Below are 11,968 nucleotides of genomic sequence, written 5' to 3' on the forward strand. Positions count from 1 at the left end.
TGAGGAACTCATACATGGTATTAGTTTTCTCCATAAAGTCTCTTTACAGATCCTCACAACTAACCAATTCTTGACCCCATTTATATATTCTTGATAGCTCAATGAATTTTTATAGTTGTGCAACAAGTTCCTAGATATTTCCTTTGAAAAATCTACATTTTAGGCTATCTCATAACTCATTGGGTACCACATTTGGAACTAATAATTTAATTTGTAATTACATTAAACTTTAGGTTATAAAAGTAAAGCAGAGCCCAGAGAAGGAAGTCATTCTTATTTTTAGAAAGATCTTGAGATAATTTAGTTTTCAAATTGATTTCCAGAAATATTATACCAAATTAAATTTCAAAGAATATTTGAGAATTCCTGACTCACTTTAAGAAAACTATTACTTTTAACTTCCTAATCTGTGCATAAAAATTAACATATTATTTTTGCTAAAATTACATTTATTTTTTGCTAGTGAGGTTGAACAGTTCTCATGTATCTAAGACCTCTTGGTTGAAAAACAAAATAGCTGGACCCTTCTGGTTCTGATGATTTGGGTATCTAGATTTGGGTACCTAGATAGGTATCTAGAGAGTTGTTCACAGTGAAGTCAACTAAAAATACTGAATACAAGATTTTTTTAAACCCATAATTTTAGATTTATTAAATTCTAAGAGCATAACTGAAATTCTCCTAATAAATAAATCCATCCAAATGCACAGTGGGACTTTATTAACTATCTCAGGCTCCTAAAATTCTACTTAGAAAAGCAGACTTCAGATCTAGGATTCTGAGTTAATTCCTATCCATAAATCAATGCAGAAAGTAAATAAATTACTGAAATGGAGTGTTTTAGCCTCTCATAAAGATATTTCCTTATCCCAGAGGCTAAGCCTCCCAAAGGCTAAGCAAGTAACCTAAAGACTGAGGCCAGGTCATGTGAGGCCAGGGGTACCAGATTCCCCAATGTGTCATATGTTTTCTTTTGTTTGTCATGTTTGCCATACTTGAGACTCCAACAATATACTGGGTAACTTTCCTTCCCCCTCAGAACTCTGTAGATATTATTCTACTGTCTTCTGGCTTGAGTGTTGCTGTGAATAAATCTTCTGCCAGATGGATTCCCTTTTGGACTGCATTCTCTCCAAAACCTTTGTTGATACTGTGATATTTCTGTCTATACATCTGAATAATTATTTATCCTAGAAGTTCACTAGCTTCACCAAGATATGCTCCAGTGTTGATAATTTTATATCAGTATTTTCTAGAGATGCTCTTTTAAGCTCTAGATTTAGCCCTTCTTTTATTTTTGGAAAATATATTCTATTGCATTATGGTGTACATTTTCTATACTGCTATTATTTGACCTTCTCAGCTTCATATTCATTAACTATTCTTAAGTTCTATTGTTTTCCATTACATCATGTCTGTTATCTTTCTTAAATGGAACTGTATCACTGTTATTTCCTTCTGCTGATGGTGACTATCTTGAACCTTCCATCCATGCTTGTAGTTAGGTTTTAGCCATTTCTATGTCATTTCTTGCTTCTAGTTTACATATTAGTTTTATAGTAGAACAGTGTTTTGTCCTTATTTGACTGACTTAGCTCTGCATTATCCATCACATTCTGTTGGTGCCATGTCCCATTTTATTTCATTGATTTCATTTTCTTTTTAAAATTTTTCTATATAAAAAAACAAATATTGTGGAATATTTTCTTCTTTTTTCCATATTGGATGGTTTATCTGTCTTAGGTAATTGAATTTCTTTCCTCTATTTTTTTCACTTGAATTTTTACATAGTTATCACACTATTTATCTTAATCTGATCATATTTAACAGGGTCAACTCTATCCAAACCTTCTGTTTGCCCAAGTACAGAATGGATAACTTGTTCTAGACTCCCTTTACCTCATCTAAGATCTCTTGGTATTCCTCTCAGAGCACCTAGTGTTGTATGTTTTTTACAGCTTGTCTGTTAACTAAGAGATAGGGTAGTAGGATTCAACTAGGGATATGGGCAACTGTTGTTGGTAGACCATGCCTCTGATAGTTTTGATAATTATGTTAAAAATCTTGTATTGGTATTTATTCTACTGTTTAAGTGCATCTCTGTTTCTGAAGGAGCACTGTATCATTCAGGGCTCAACCAGAGAAGCAAAAGCCTTAGGATACATATTTAGGATTTGGCCTTATGTAGCTGGTTAAGCAGTATCTGCAAGGCTGTTTTCTTCACATCTGGTGCTGCAGTTTAGTGCCTTCAGAGTAAACAGTTGGGAAGGGAAGATAAATATAAAATGGGTGAGACCAACAGCAAACGAGAACTCAAAAGCATGAGTTAAAAATCCTCAAGGAAGGACTGAATCCGTGTCAATTCTTGTTGCCTCTAGTGGTGGTGGTGATGTGGGTATTTTGCAGAAGTCAGGCGGTTCCTTACAGAACTAAACATGCACATATAGCCCAGGAGTCAGAGAAACAGAAGGAGAATGGAGGGGCAAATAGAACAATTGTAGGCTCAGCTGTACTTCACACCAATCGGATGAGTCAGCAAATCAGGAACATGTTTGAGCTACAAAATAGAGCCCAGAGAAGGAAGGGTTCTCTTCTTCCTTCTCAATCTCCTAAGAATCTGTCTCATGGACTATCCTAACTGGAAACATAGGAAGGGAGTTCTGGGAAATGCTGCTCAACCTAGCCAAGTGGACAAAAGTGCAAAGGTACCCTTGGATTTTTTACAGTTATCCTCAAATAAAGGAAAGTCTTACCCTGAGGCCTTTGTTTTTGATAGATACAATCAGACCCAAGTTTTATTTCCTATTTTATTTGCTTCTTCCCCAAAGTCAATCAAGAAAGTGACAAAATCTAAGCAATCATTATATAAATTAAAGTCAGATTTGCATTTTCATGAGAAAATAAAAAAATAGTTCTTATGATTTATTATACTCTGTATTTTGATTTGATGTTCAAATTCATACAAATTCACTCCAATGACAATTATTTTATTCAGGGCTATCTATGAAGTTGGCATTACTATAACTGTCTTTTCCATGTGCAAAGAGAAACAAAAAGTTTTAGCCAAACTTACCTTCACTGAGCATTTTTTTTTCCATTCTCAAAAGCTTTGTATAATCCTAACCTGCAAAGTCCTCATCAAAGAGCTTCCCTGAAGTTACCCTAGCTACCAAAAGCATTTTTACTCAATGAAAAGCCTTGAAATGACTCAGCTCCAGTTATTTCAAAAGCCACAATTAACATCCAACTGTGAAAAACACAATAGTGACTTAAAACAAAATTTAACTGGTGATGTAAAAACAAGAGCAAAACCTCATTATGGAAAAAAAAAAAAGAATTGCTGCCACATGGCCAAACTATAAAGAAGTCCATGCACCTGGAGGAGGGTGGGGGGATGGGTTAGCCTGGTGATGGGTATTCAAGGGGGCATGTTCTGCATGGAACACTGGGTGTTATGCACAAACAACGAATCATGGAACACTACATCAAAAACTAATGATGTAATATATGGTGGTTAACATAACAATAAAAAAAAGAAGTCCATGCACCTAATTTAGCCTATGGCTGAAGAACATTGCTACTTCTGTCAAGAACCAAGAACTTGCTTGATGGCAAATCTGCAAATTAAAAATCCAAACACCCCGAACTGAAGCACCTTGATTCACCCAATGTTTTCTCTGCTTGCCAGATTTGGCCATTATGAGTTGTTAGTTGAATATGCATGGGAAATAAAACAATCTAAGAACCTAACTCTAGCTTCAATCTTGGTCCTTTGATTATGATGCCTGTATGCATACTTTTTAACTTTGTGCTGTAATACACTTTTCTATTAATTTAAAGTGGTCTCTATTCTATTTTCTACATTTTGTGGAGAATGCCACAGCCAAGTCACTTCAAAATTGCCCAGTAGAGTATGTGAAGTTTCCCAAGAGAAGGCCTGGACCTGTGTGTGTGTGTGTGTGTGTGTGTGTTTTATCTGTAAAATGAGGGTAATAATGCCTATATCTGATTATCCCACACAATATTTTTTGTTCTTAAAAGTGGTATTTTTTAAACTACTCTGTAAAAATGAAAAGTGAATCATCATGGCTAAGCCTGGACTGACAGTATTTTTGAACATTTGCATAAGAGACCAACAAAGCTCTTTAAAATTTAAGTAGTTATCTCTTTTCTGAGAAGTGAAGATTTGAATTTCAGAGTCTCTAGTAAGTAGAATCCTCAGAAATATCTGGAACACACCGAAATCGGTAATTTCCTACCAATCAACCAATACATTAAAAGAAAATGAGACTTCCTTTGTAGTCAAGTTGGTGAATTTAGGACATTCAAGTACTTATCAAGTACGAGAATTGTATATTATTTTGCCTATTCTTTCCCTTTGCTTGAGATGAATTGTTACAGTTGTTACTTTTTAGATTGTCATCCTAAAACAGGCCACATTGAGCTATCTCTGTGGATTTGTTCCAGTGACTGTGAAAATCAAGTTCTTCATGTACATAATGGAATGATGGCTAAATAATTCCTGAGAAAGACAACTGACACCAAATCTTAAAACATACTTTTCAAAAGGCTAGAAACCATGGCTGTTATAAAGGCATAAAATCAACGTATGTCAAAAATTTTATCTAAATCATTAATTTTATTAAAAAAATAAATCATTAATTTTATTTAACTCATCAATTAATGAGGAAACTATAACACATTAAAACTGGTTCAACTGGTTTTCCAGGAAGCAAACAAGCAAAAGCCCTGATCTGTAGTGTCTGCCAGTTTTTGTAGTACACGTACTCTCACCATGTCTGATTTTAAACTACCAATGTGCAATCAATGAGCTTTCAAAATTCCTATAAACGTAACAATTGGTTCTCATGAGGCAGTCTGAACTGGCTCCAGCTTACCACTGTTGTAGATATATGTGTGATTTAATAAAGGAATGTTAAGATAAGGTATGTAGATTATACAACTGGTTAATGTCTCAAGGAGAAATAAACTTTTAGAGTTTTTTTCCACCCAACAGAAATTATTTGCATCTCTATTGAACAAAATCTATAACTTAACCTCTGCCCTTATAGAGTCATAAAATAGCCCAGTCAATAAAGTCAGCTCAATTTTACCCTGGAAGAACAGCTAATAATTTCTTTTGTTTTTTCCAGGTTATGAGTAATATTTTCTGATAGAACAGATTGTTAAATCTATAATGAATTAATGTACCTCTGACTCATTTTAGAAGTGTTAAGTTCCTTTACTACGCTGTGAGGTACTTGAAGAGAGGAAATCTTTTTAGACCTTGTTTCTGTAGCCCTCAGCAAGTATTTGGGGCCCTGGAAGTTCTCAATAAATGTTTGGTAAATTGATCGGTATAATTTTGTATGGAAAAAGTAGCTGCTAATTTCTCAAAATGAAGAATCTCTTCCTCATTCTTCTCCCTCCTTTTTGGATCCCTGCCAAGAAATAGGACTGAACCCAGTTATGGGTAAGAAATGTTCTCTGGTTTTGAGGTAAACTTTAAAGGCAATGAAAACAAACATTTTAAAGGCAATGAAAAACATGGGATAAATGGTGAAAATGGAGGTCATAAAATGATGTAACAATTTAAACTTATTATTGAAACAGTTCTTTGAATTTTGACTTTGATTCATCATGAGAGTATAATATATAGTGAGATTAAAATAAAAATTATAATTCTTTTTTAAAAATTTTTTATTGTTATGTTAATCACCATATATTACATCATTAGTTTTTGATGTAGTGTTCCATGATTCATTGTTTGTGCATAACACCCAGTGCTCCACGCAGAATGTGCACTCTTTAATACCCATCACCAGGCTAACCCATCCCCCTACCCGCTTCCCCTCTAGAACCCTCAGTTTGTTTTTCAGAGTCCATCGTCTCTCATGGTTCGTTTCCCCGTCCGACTTACTCCCCTTCATTCTTCCTCTCCTGCTATCTTCTTCTTTTTCTTTTTTCTTAACATATGTTGAATTATTTGTTTCAGAAGTACAGATCTGTGATTGAATAGTCTTGCACAATTCACAGTGCTCACCATAGCACATACCCTCCCCAATGTCTATCACCCAGCCACCCCATCCCTCCCACACCCCACCACTCCAGCAACACTCAGTTTGTTTCCTGAGATTAAGAATTCCTCATATCAGTGAGCTCATATGATACATGTCTTTCTCTGATTGACTTATTTCACTCAGCATAACACCCTCCAGTTCCATCCACGTTGTTGCAAATGGCAAGATTCCATTCCTTTTGATGGCTGCATAATATTCCATTGTGTATATATACCACATCTTCTTTATCCATTCACCTGTCGATGGACATCTTGGCTCTTTCCACAGTTTGGCTACTGTGGACATTGCTGCTATAAACATTGGGGTGCACGTACCCCTTTGGATCCCTACATTTGTATCTTTGTGGTAAATACCCAGTAGTGCAATTGCTGGATTATATGGTAGCTCTATTTTCAACTGTTTGAGGAACCTCCATACTGTTTTCCAGAGTGGTTGCACCAGCTTGCATTCCCACCAACAGTGTAGGAGGATTCCCCTTTCTCCACATCCCCGCCAACATCTGTCGTTCCCTGACTTGTTAATTTTAGCCATTCTGACGGGTGTGAGGTGGTATCTCATTGAGGTTTTGATTTGGATTTCCCTGATGCCGAGCGATGTTGAGCACTTTTTCATGTGTCCGTTGGCTATTTGGATGTCTTCTTTAGAAAAATGTCTGTTCATGTCTTCTGCCCATTTCTTGATTGGATTATTTGTTCTTTGGGTGTTGAGTTTGATAAGTTCTTTATAGATTTTGGATACTAGCCCTTTATCTGATATGTCATTTGCAACTATTTTCTCCCATTCTGTCGGTTGTCTTTTGGTTTTGTGGACTGTTTCTTTTGCTGTGCAAAAGCTTTTTATCTTGATGAAATCCCAATAGTTCATTTTTGCCTTTGCTTCCCTTGCCTTTGGTGATGTTTCTAGGAAGAAGTTGCTGCGGCTGAGGTCGAAGAGGTTGTTGCCTGTGTTCTCCTTTAGGATTTTGATGGACTCCTGTCTCACGTTTAGGTCTTCCAACCATTTGGAGTCTATTTTTGTGTGTGGTGTAAGGAAATGGTCCAGTTTCATTCTTCTGCATGTGGCTGTCCAATTTTCCCAACACCATTTGTTGAAGAGACTGTCTTTTTTCCATTGGACATTCTTTCCTGCTTTGTCAAAAATAAGTTGACCATAGAGTTGAGGGTCCATTTCTGGGCTCTCGATTCTGTTCCATTGATCAATGTGTCTGTTTTTGTGCCAGTACCATACTGTCTTGATGATGACAGCTTTGTAATAGAGCTGGAAGTCTGGAATTGTGATGCCGCCAGCTTTGCTTTTCTTTTTCAATATTCTGGCTATTCGGGGTCCCTTCTGGTTCCATACAAATTTTAGGATTATTTGTTCCATTTCTTTGAAAAAAGTGGATGGTATTTTGATGGGGATTGCATTGAATGTGTAGATTGCTCTAGGTAGCATTGACATCTTCACAATGTTTGTTCTTCCAATCCATGAGCATGGAACATTTTTCCATTTCTTTGTGTCTTCTTCAATTTCCTTCATGAGTATTTTATAGTTTTCTGAGTACAGATCCTTTGCCTCTTTGGTTAAATTTATTCCTAGGTATCTTATGGTTTTGGGTGCAATCGTAAATGGGATCGACTCCTTGATTTGTCTCTCTTCTGTCTTGTTGTTGGTGTATAGGAATGCCACTGATTTCTGTGCATTGATTTTATATCCTGCTACTTTACTGAATTCCTGTATGAGTTCTAGCACTTTTGGGGTGGAATCTTTTGGGTTTTCCACATACAGTATCATATCATCTGCAAAGAGTGAGAGTTTGACTTCCTCTTTCCCATTTGGATGCCTTTGATTTCTTTTTGTTGTCTGATTGCTGTGGCTAGGACTTCTAATACTATGTTGAATAGCAGTGGTGATAGTGGAGATCCCTGCCATGTTCCTGACCATAGGGGAAAAGCTCTCAGCTTTTCCCCATTGAGAATGATATTCGCTGTACGTTTTTCATAGATGGCTTTTATGATATTGAGGTATGTCCCCTCTATCCCTATACTCTGAAGAGTTTTGATCAAGAAAGGATGCTGTACTTTGTCAAATGCTTTTTCTGCATCTATTGAGAGGATCATATGATTCTTGTTCTTTCTTTTGTTAATGTATCATGTTGCTTGATTTGCGGATGTTGAACCAACCTTGCAGCCTAGAAATTATAATTCTTAATGGGACAAGGCTATTGAGGATTAAATTAACAAAAGAAGACAATTTCTTGGCCCAGAGTTGAAACACAATGGACACCACGCTTATTATAACTAAAACTAAATAATCAAAACACAAAGCATTAGTTGGTCATAACCTGTAACATTAAGTGATCACTGATAAATCTAATTTAAAGAAATGATGAGAGAGTGAAGACATTAGCACAATAGTTGGAACTAATGGGTGGAATGTGGACCACCCATTCACTTACCAAAAATTTATTTAATGCATACTATATGCCAGGTATCATTTTAGTTTTAGAGATACAGTAATGAATAAAAAAGATAAGGTTTCTCTTTTTGTAGAGTTTACTTGCTAGTGTGAGCATATACAAAGTTTCAGAAGATGAGGACAATCCAGAAGACTCTGAGAAGAGTATTAATGAGTCCCACCAAGTAGGAGAAACAAGAGGGTGGTTTCTGAGAGGCCAGGTGAAGAGGATTTCAAGGAAGAAGGTGTGATCAACCAGCTACATCTGAGGCAGTCACTAGGTTAAACAAGAAATGACTGAAAACTGAGAAACTGTATTTAAAAATATTGAGGTCTCTGTTGAATTGACAAGAGGACTTTTGGTGGAGTAGTGATTAAAGCCTTATTGGAATGTTCAGGAGAAAATGGGAGAAGTGAAGACTGAGTTTGGCCAACTCTTTTCGGAGTTTTGCTTTGAAGTGAAATAGAGAAAACAAAAGGTTATCAGAGTGTGACGTCAGGACAAAGGACAAGGGAGTTTCTTTTTATTTTTTTTAATTAAATAAAATGGGGGCATTACATGTTTAGATTTTGAGGGGAATGGCCCTCTAGAGAAGGAAAGATGATGATGCAGGAAAGAAAGAAACAAAGCCCTTGAAAAAGGAGGGAGGGGGTGGAATGTAGTGCAACACTGGTTAGGAATGTATTTGCTTGTCTATAGTCTTCAGGGATTAAAAAATATTATAGCTATAGAGTTGTTAGTATGTATAATATAATACAATGCAATACATTTATATTTTTTGCCAACAGTAATAATCCATGTATTATTGTGAACGCTAAAGTTTGAGCTATTTTGATATTTTTATTGTCAAATAAAATAGAGCAAAGTACACAAGATAAAAATGTAGAACCAAATGATTTATTACCATTTAGGTCAATAAATAAAACACTGACAGTAACCAGAAGTAACCACTGTGCCCTTTCCCAACCATATGCCCCCTTCTCCCCAAAAGTCACCACTTTCCTGACTTTAATGGTAATCATTTCCTTGCATTTCTTTATAGTTAAATCACAAGTATGAATCACTAAACACTATAATTTAGTTTTCACTTTCTTTAAAGATTTTTAATCAATGGAATCATACATATGTACTCTTTTTATATGGTTTCTCTCACTTTATGTTTTTGGGATTCATCCATGCTGTTTCTGTAGATTTCATCACCATTGCTTTTTAGTACTACATTGGATATCATAAGTGTTATCTCCTTTCTTTCGCTTAAGGATATTTTTTTTTCTTTTTATGAATAGTACTACTATGAACAGTCTTTATTTTTGACACTGAATATGTTTTTATTGAGCCTTTTAGTTTACAACATGAGGTAAAAGGAAAGTCATTTCTCCTTAACCAATATTTTACACAGCTGTAGTAAAATATTTTGAACTTTAGGGAATTATAATGGATTACATATATTAAAAGTTGGGGATTGGGTAAACAATATCGGAGTTCTTGAATTCTCCAGTTGACTCTTCCCTTACAATAGTAACCAGCTCTAATTAGTTACATAAGTTTCTTCAAGGCCATGTTTTATTGTTGCTGATGTCTTTATATCCAAAGCATTGCTATTTCAGTCAATATCCACTAACTCCACTTCAAAAATGAGTTTTGCATTTGGTGGAATTTTGGCATCAGGCTGTCCGTCCTTTCCATAAGCCCATTCTGGTTCAATCTCTAGTTGAGCCTTTTCTCCTTTACTCATAGTTAAGAGTGCTTCATCCCATCCTCTGATAACTTTGCCTATTCCAACCTTAAAACTTAAAAGCTTGGCATTTTTCTTCTTCTTTGAACTCGTTTGAATATTAGTATCAAAAACAGTCCCATCCTGTAGTGTTCCTGTATACCAGCAGTGAACAACATCTCCCTTTTTGGGAAAGTTCGTTTTATCTCCTTTTTTAAGAACAGATTTTATATATTTTGGTGGGCCCTCATCCAGTCTCTTCAGACTTGGTTTCTTTGGGTTTATCTTCATTAAGCTTCACATTTTTCACCTGCTCAGACACTTTACTTATACTTTTCAGTACCCTTGAAAGGTTTACTTTCAAAAGGATGGTTGTAGGCTGTAACCAAATGGTCCTTGTTAGCTGTCTTGGCCACATTTTTAATGTTTCCTAGTAACTTATGTTCTGCAAGAAACGAATCTGAACCGTGGTCCTGTAGAAACTTGATAATGTCCTTCTTGGGTAGCTGCTCGCTGCATAGCTGCTCCACGGTCCAGGCCCGCGCCATCTTCCCCTGCTGCCTCTCTGCTATGAACAGTCTTGTACTTGTGTCCTGAAATGTGTTTGGTTTTGAACTGGGTATGTACGTAGGTATAAAATTGCTGGGTTATGGGGTGTATGTATCTTCAATTTTGGTAAACAGTGCCTGAGCATTGTCTAAAATGGTTGTACAAAGTTACATGCTCATCAGCATCTGTGTGAGAGTTTCCATTGTGCCATATTCTCTCAAACACTGTATTGCCTGTCCTTTTATCTTTTTTGGTGGATGAAGACAAGTATCTCATTGTGATTTTAAATTGCATTTTTCTGATGATTAATAAAGTTGCTCATCTTTTCATATGTTTATTTTCCCACTTGACAAAAAACATTTTCTATTGATAGTGTTTTATATGAAAAGAACTTTGTAATTTTAATGTGGCCATATTTATGTCTTTTTCTTTATAAGTAATTACTTTTATGTCCTAAAATCTTTTCCAACCCAGATACCATCAAAGATATTCTTTTATGTTATTCTTTGAAGCTTTATTGTTTTATCTATCTATCACAGTTCAATCTTTAATGCCTCTGGATTTACAAATAGTATCAATATAGTGTGTATACAGTATACAGTAAGGTACTAGTCAAATTTCTTTTTTTTTTCTATGTGGATATTCAATAAACCAATTATCATCTATTGGATACAATACATGTATCCTTTACTGCTACTCTGCAGTGACATCTTTGTCATATACCAAGTATTCATTACAGGTGTACATGTATTTCTGGATTTCATATTGGATTCTGATTACCTGTTTATCGATTCTTTCACAAAAAACATGATTTCAGAGTACCTGGGTGGCTCAGTTGGTTAAGCCTCCAACTCTTGATTTCAGCTCCGGTCATGATCTCAGGGTCGTGAGATCGAGTCCTGAGTTGGGCTCTGCCCTGAGCATGGAACCTGTTTAAAATTCTCTCTCTCTCTCTCTCTGCCCTTCCCCTCGCTTGTGTGTGCATGGCCCCCCCAAACAAAAACAAAAACAAAAAAACATGATTTCTTGTTACTGTAGCTTTATAACAAATCTTGACATTCAGTATAGGAACACTTTTCACCATATTTTCTATTTTAAGAATGCCTCAACTATTCTTTACTGAATATTTAAGTATTTAAATATCTTGACTATTTTTTACTAGTAAAGAATGTCTTTAATTCTTTGTTG

The 11,968-nt window shown here is 35.6% G+C and overlaps 1 pseudogene; it reads right to left on the bottom strand.

Annotated features, from left to right (window-relative positions):
* Nucleotides 1-9,838: 9,838 nt before the first annotated feature.
* On the bottom strand, nt 9,839-10,779 carry LOC112819997 (peptidyl-prolyl cis-trans isomerase FKBP3 pseudogene; annotated as a pseudogene).
* Nucleotides 10,780-11,968: the final 1,189 nt, after the last annotated feature.

This window comes from Callorhinus ursinus, unplaced genomic scaffold (assembly GCF_003265705.2).
Source record: "Callorhinus ursinus isolate GAN/ISIS: 27379988/994484 unplaced genomic scaffold, GSC_fseal_2.0 scaffold1, whole genome shotgun sequence".
Classification (NCBI taxonomy): Eukaryota; Metazoa; Chordata; class Mammalia; order Carnivora; family Otariidae; genus Callorhinus; species Callorhinus ursinus.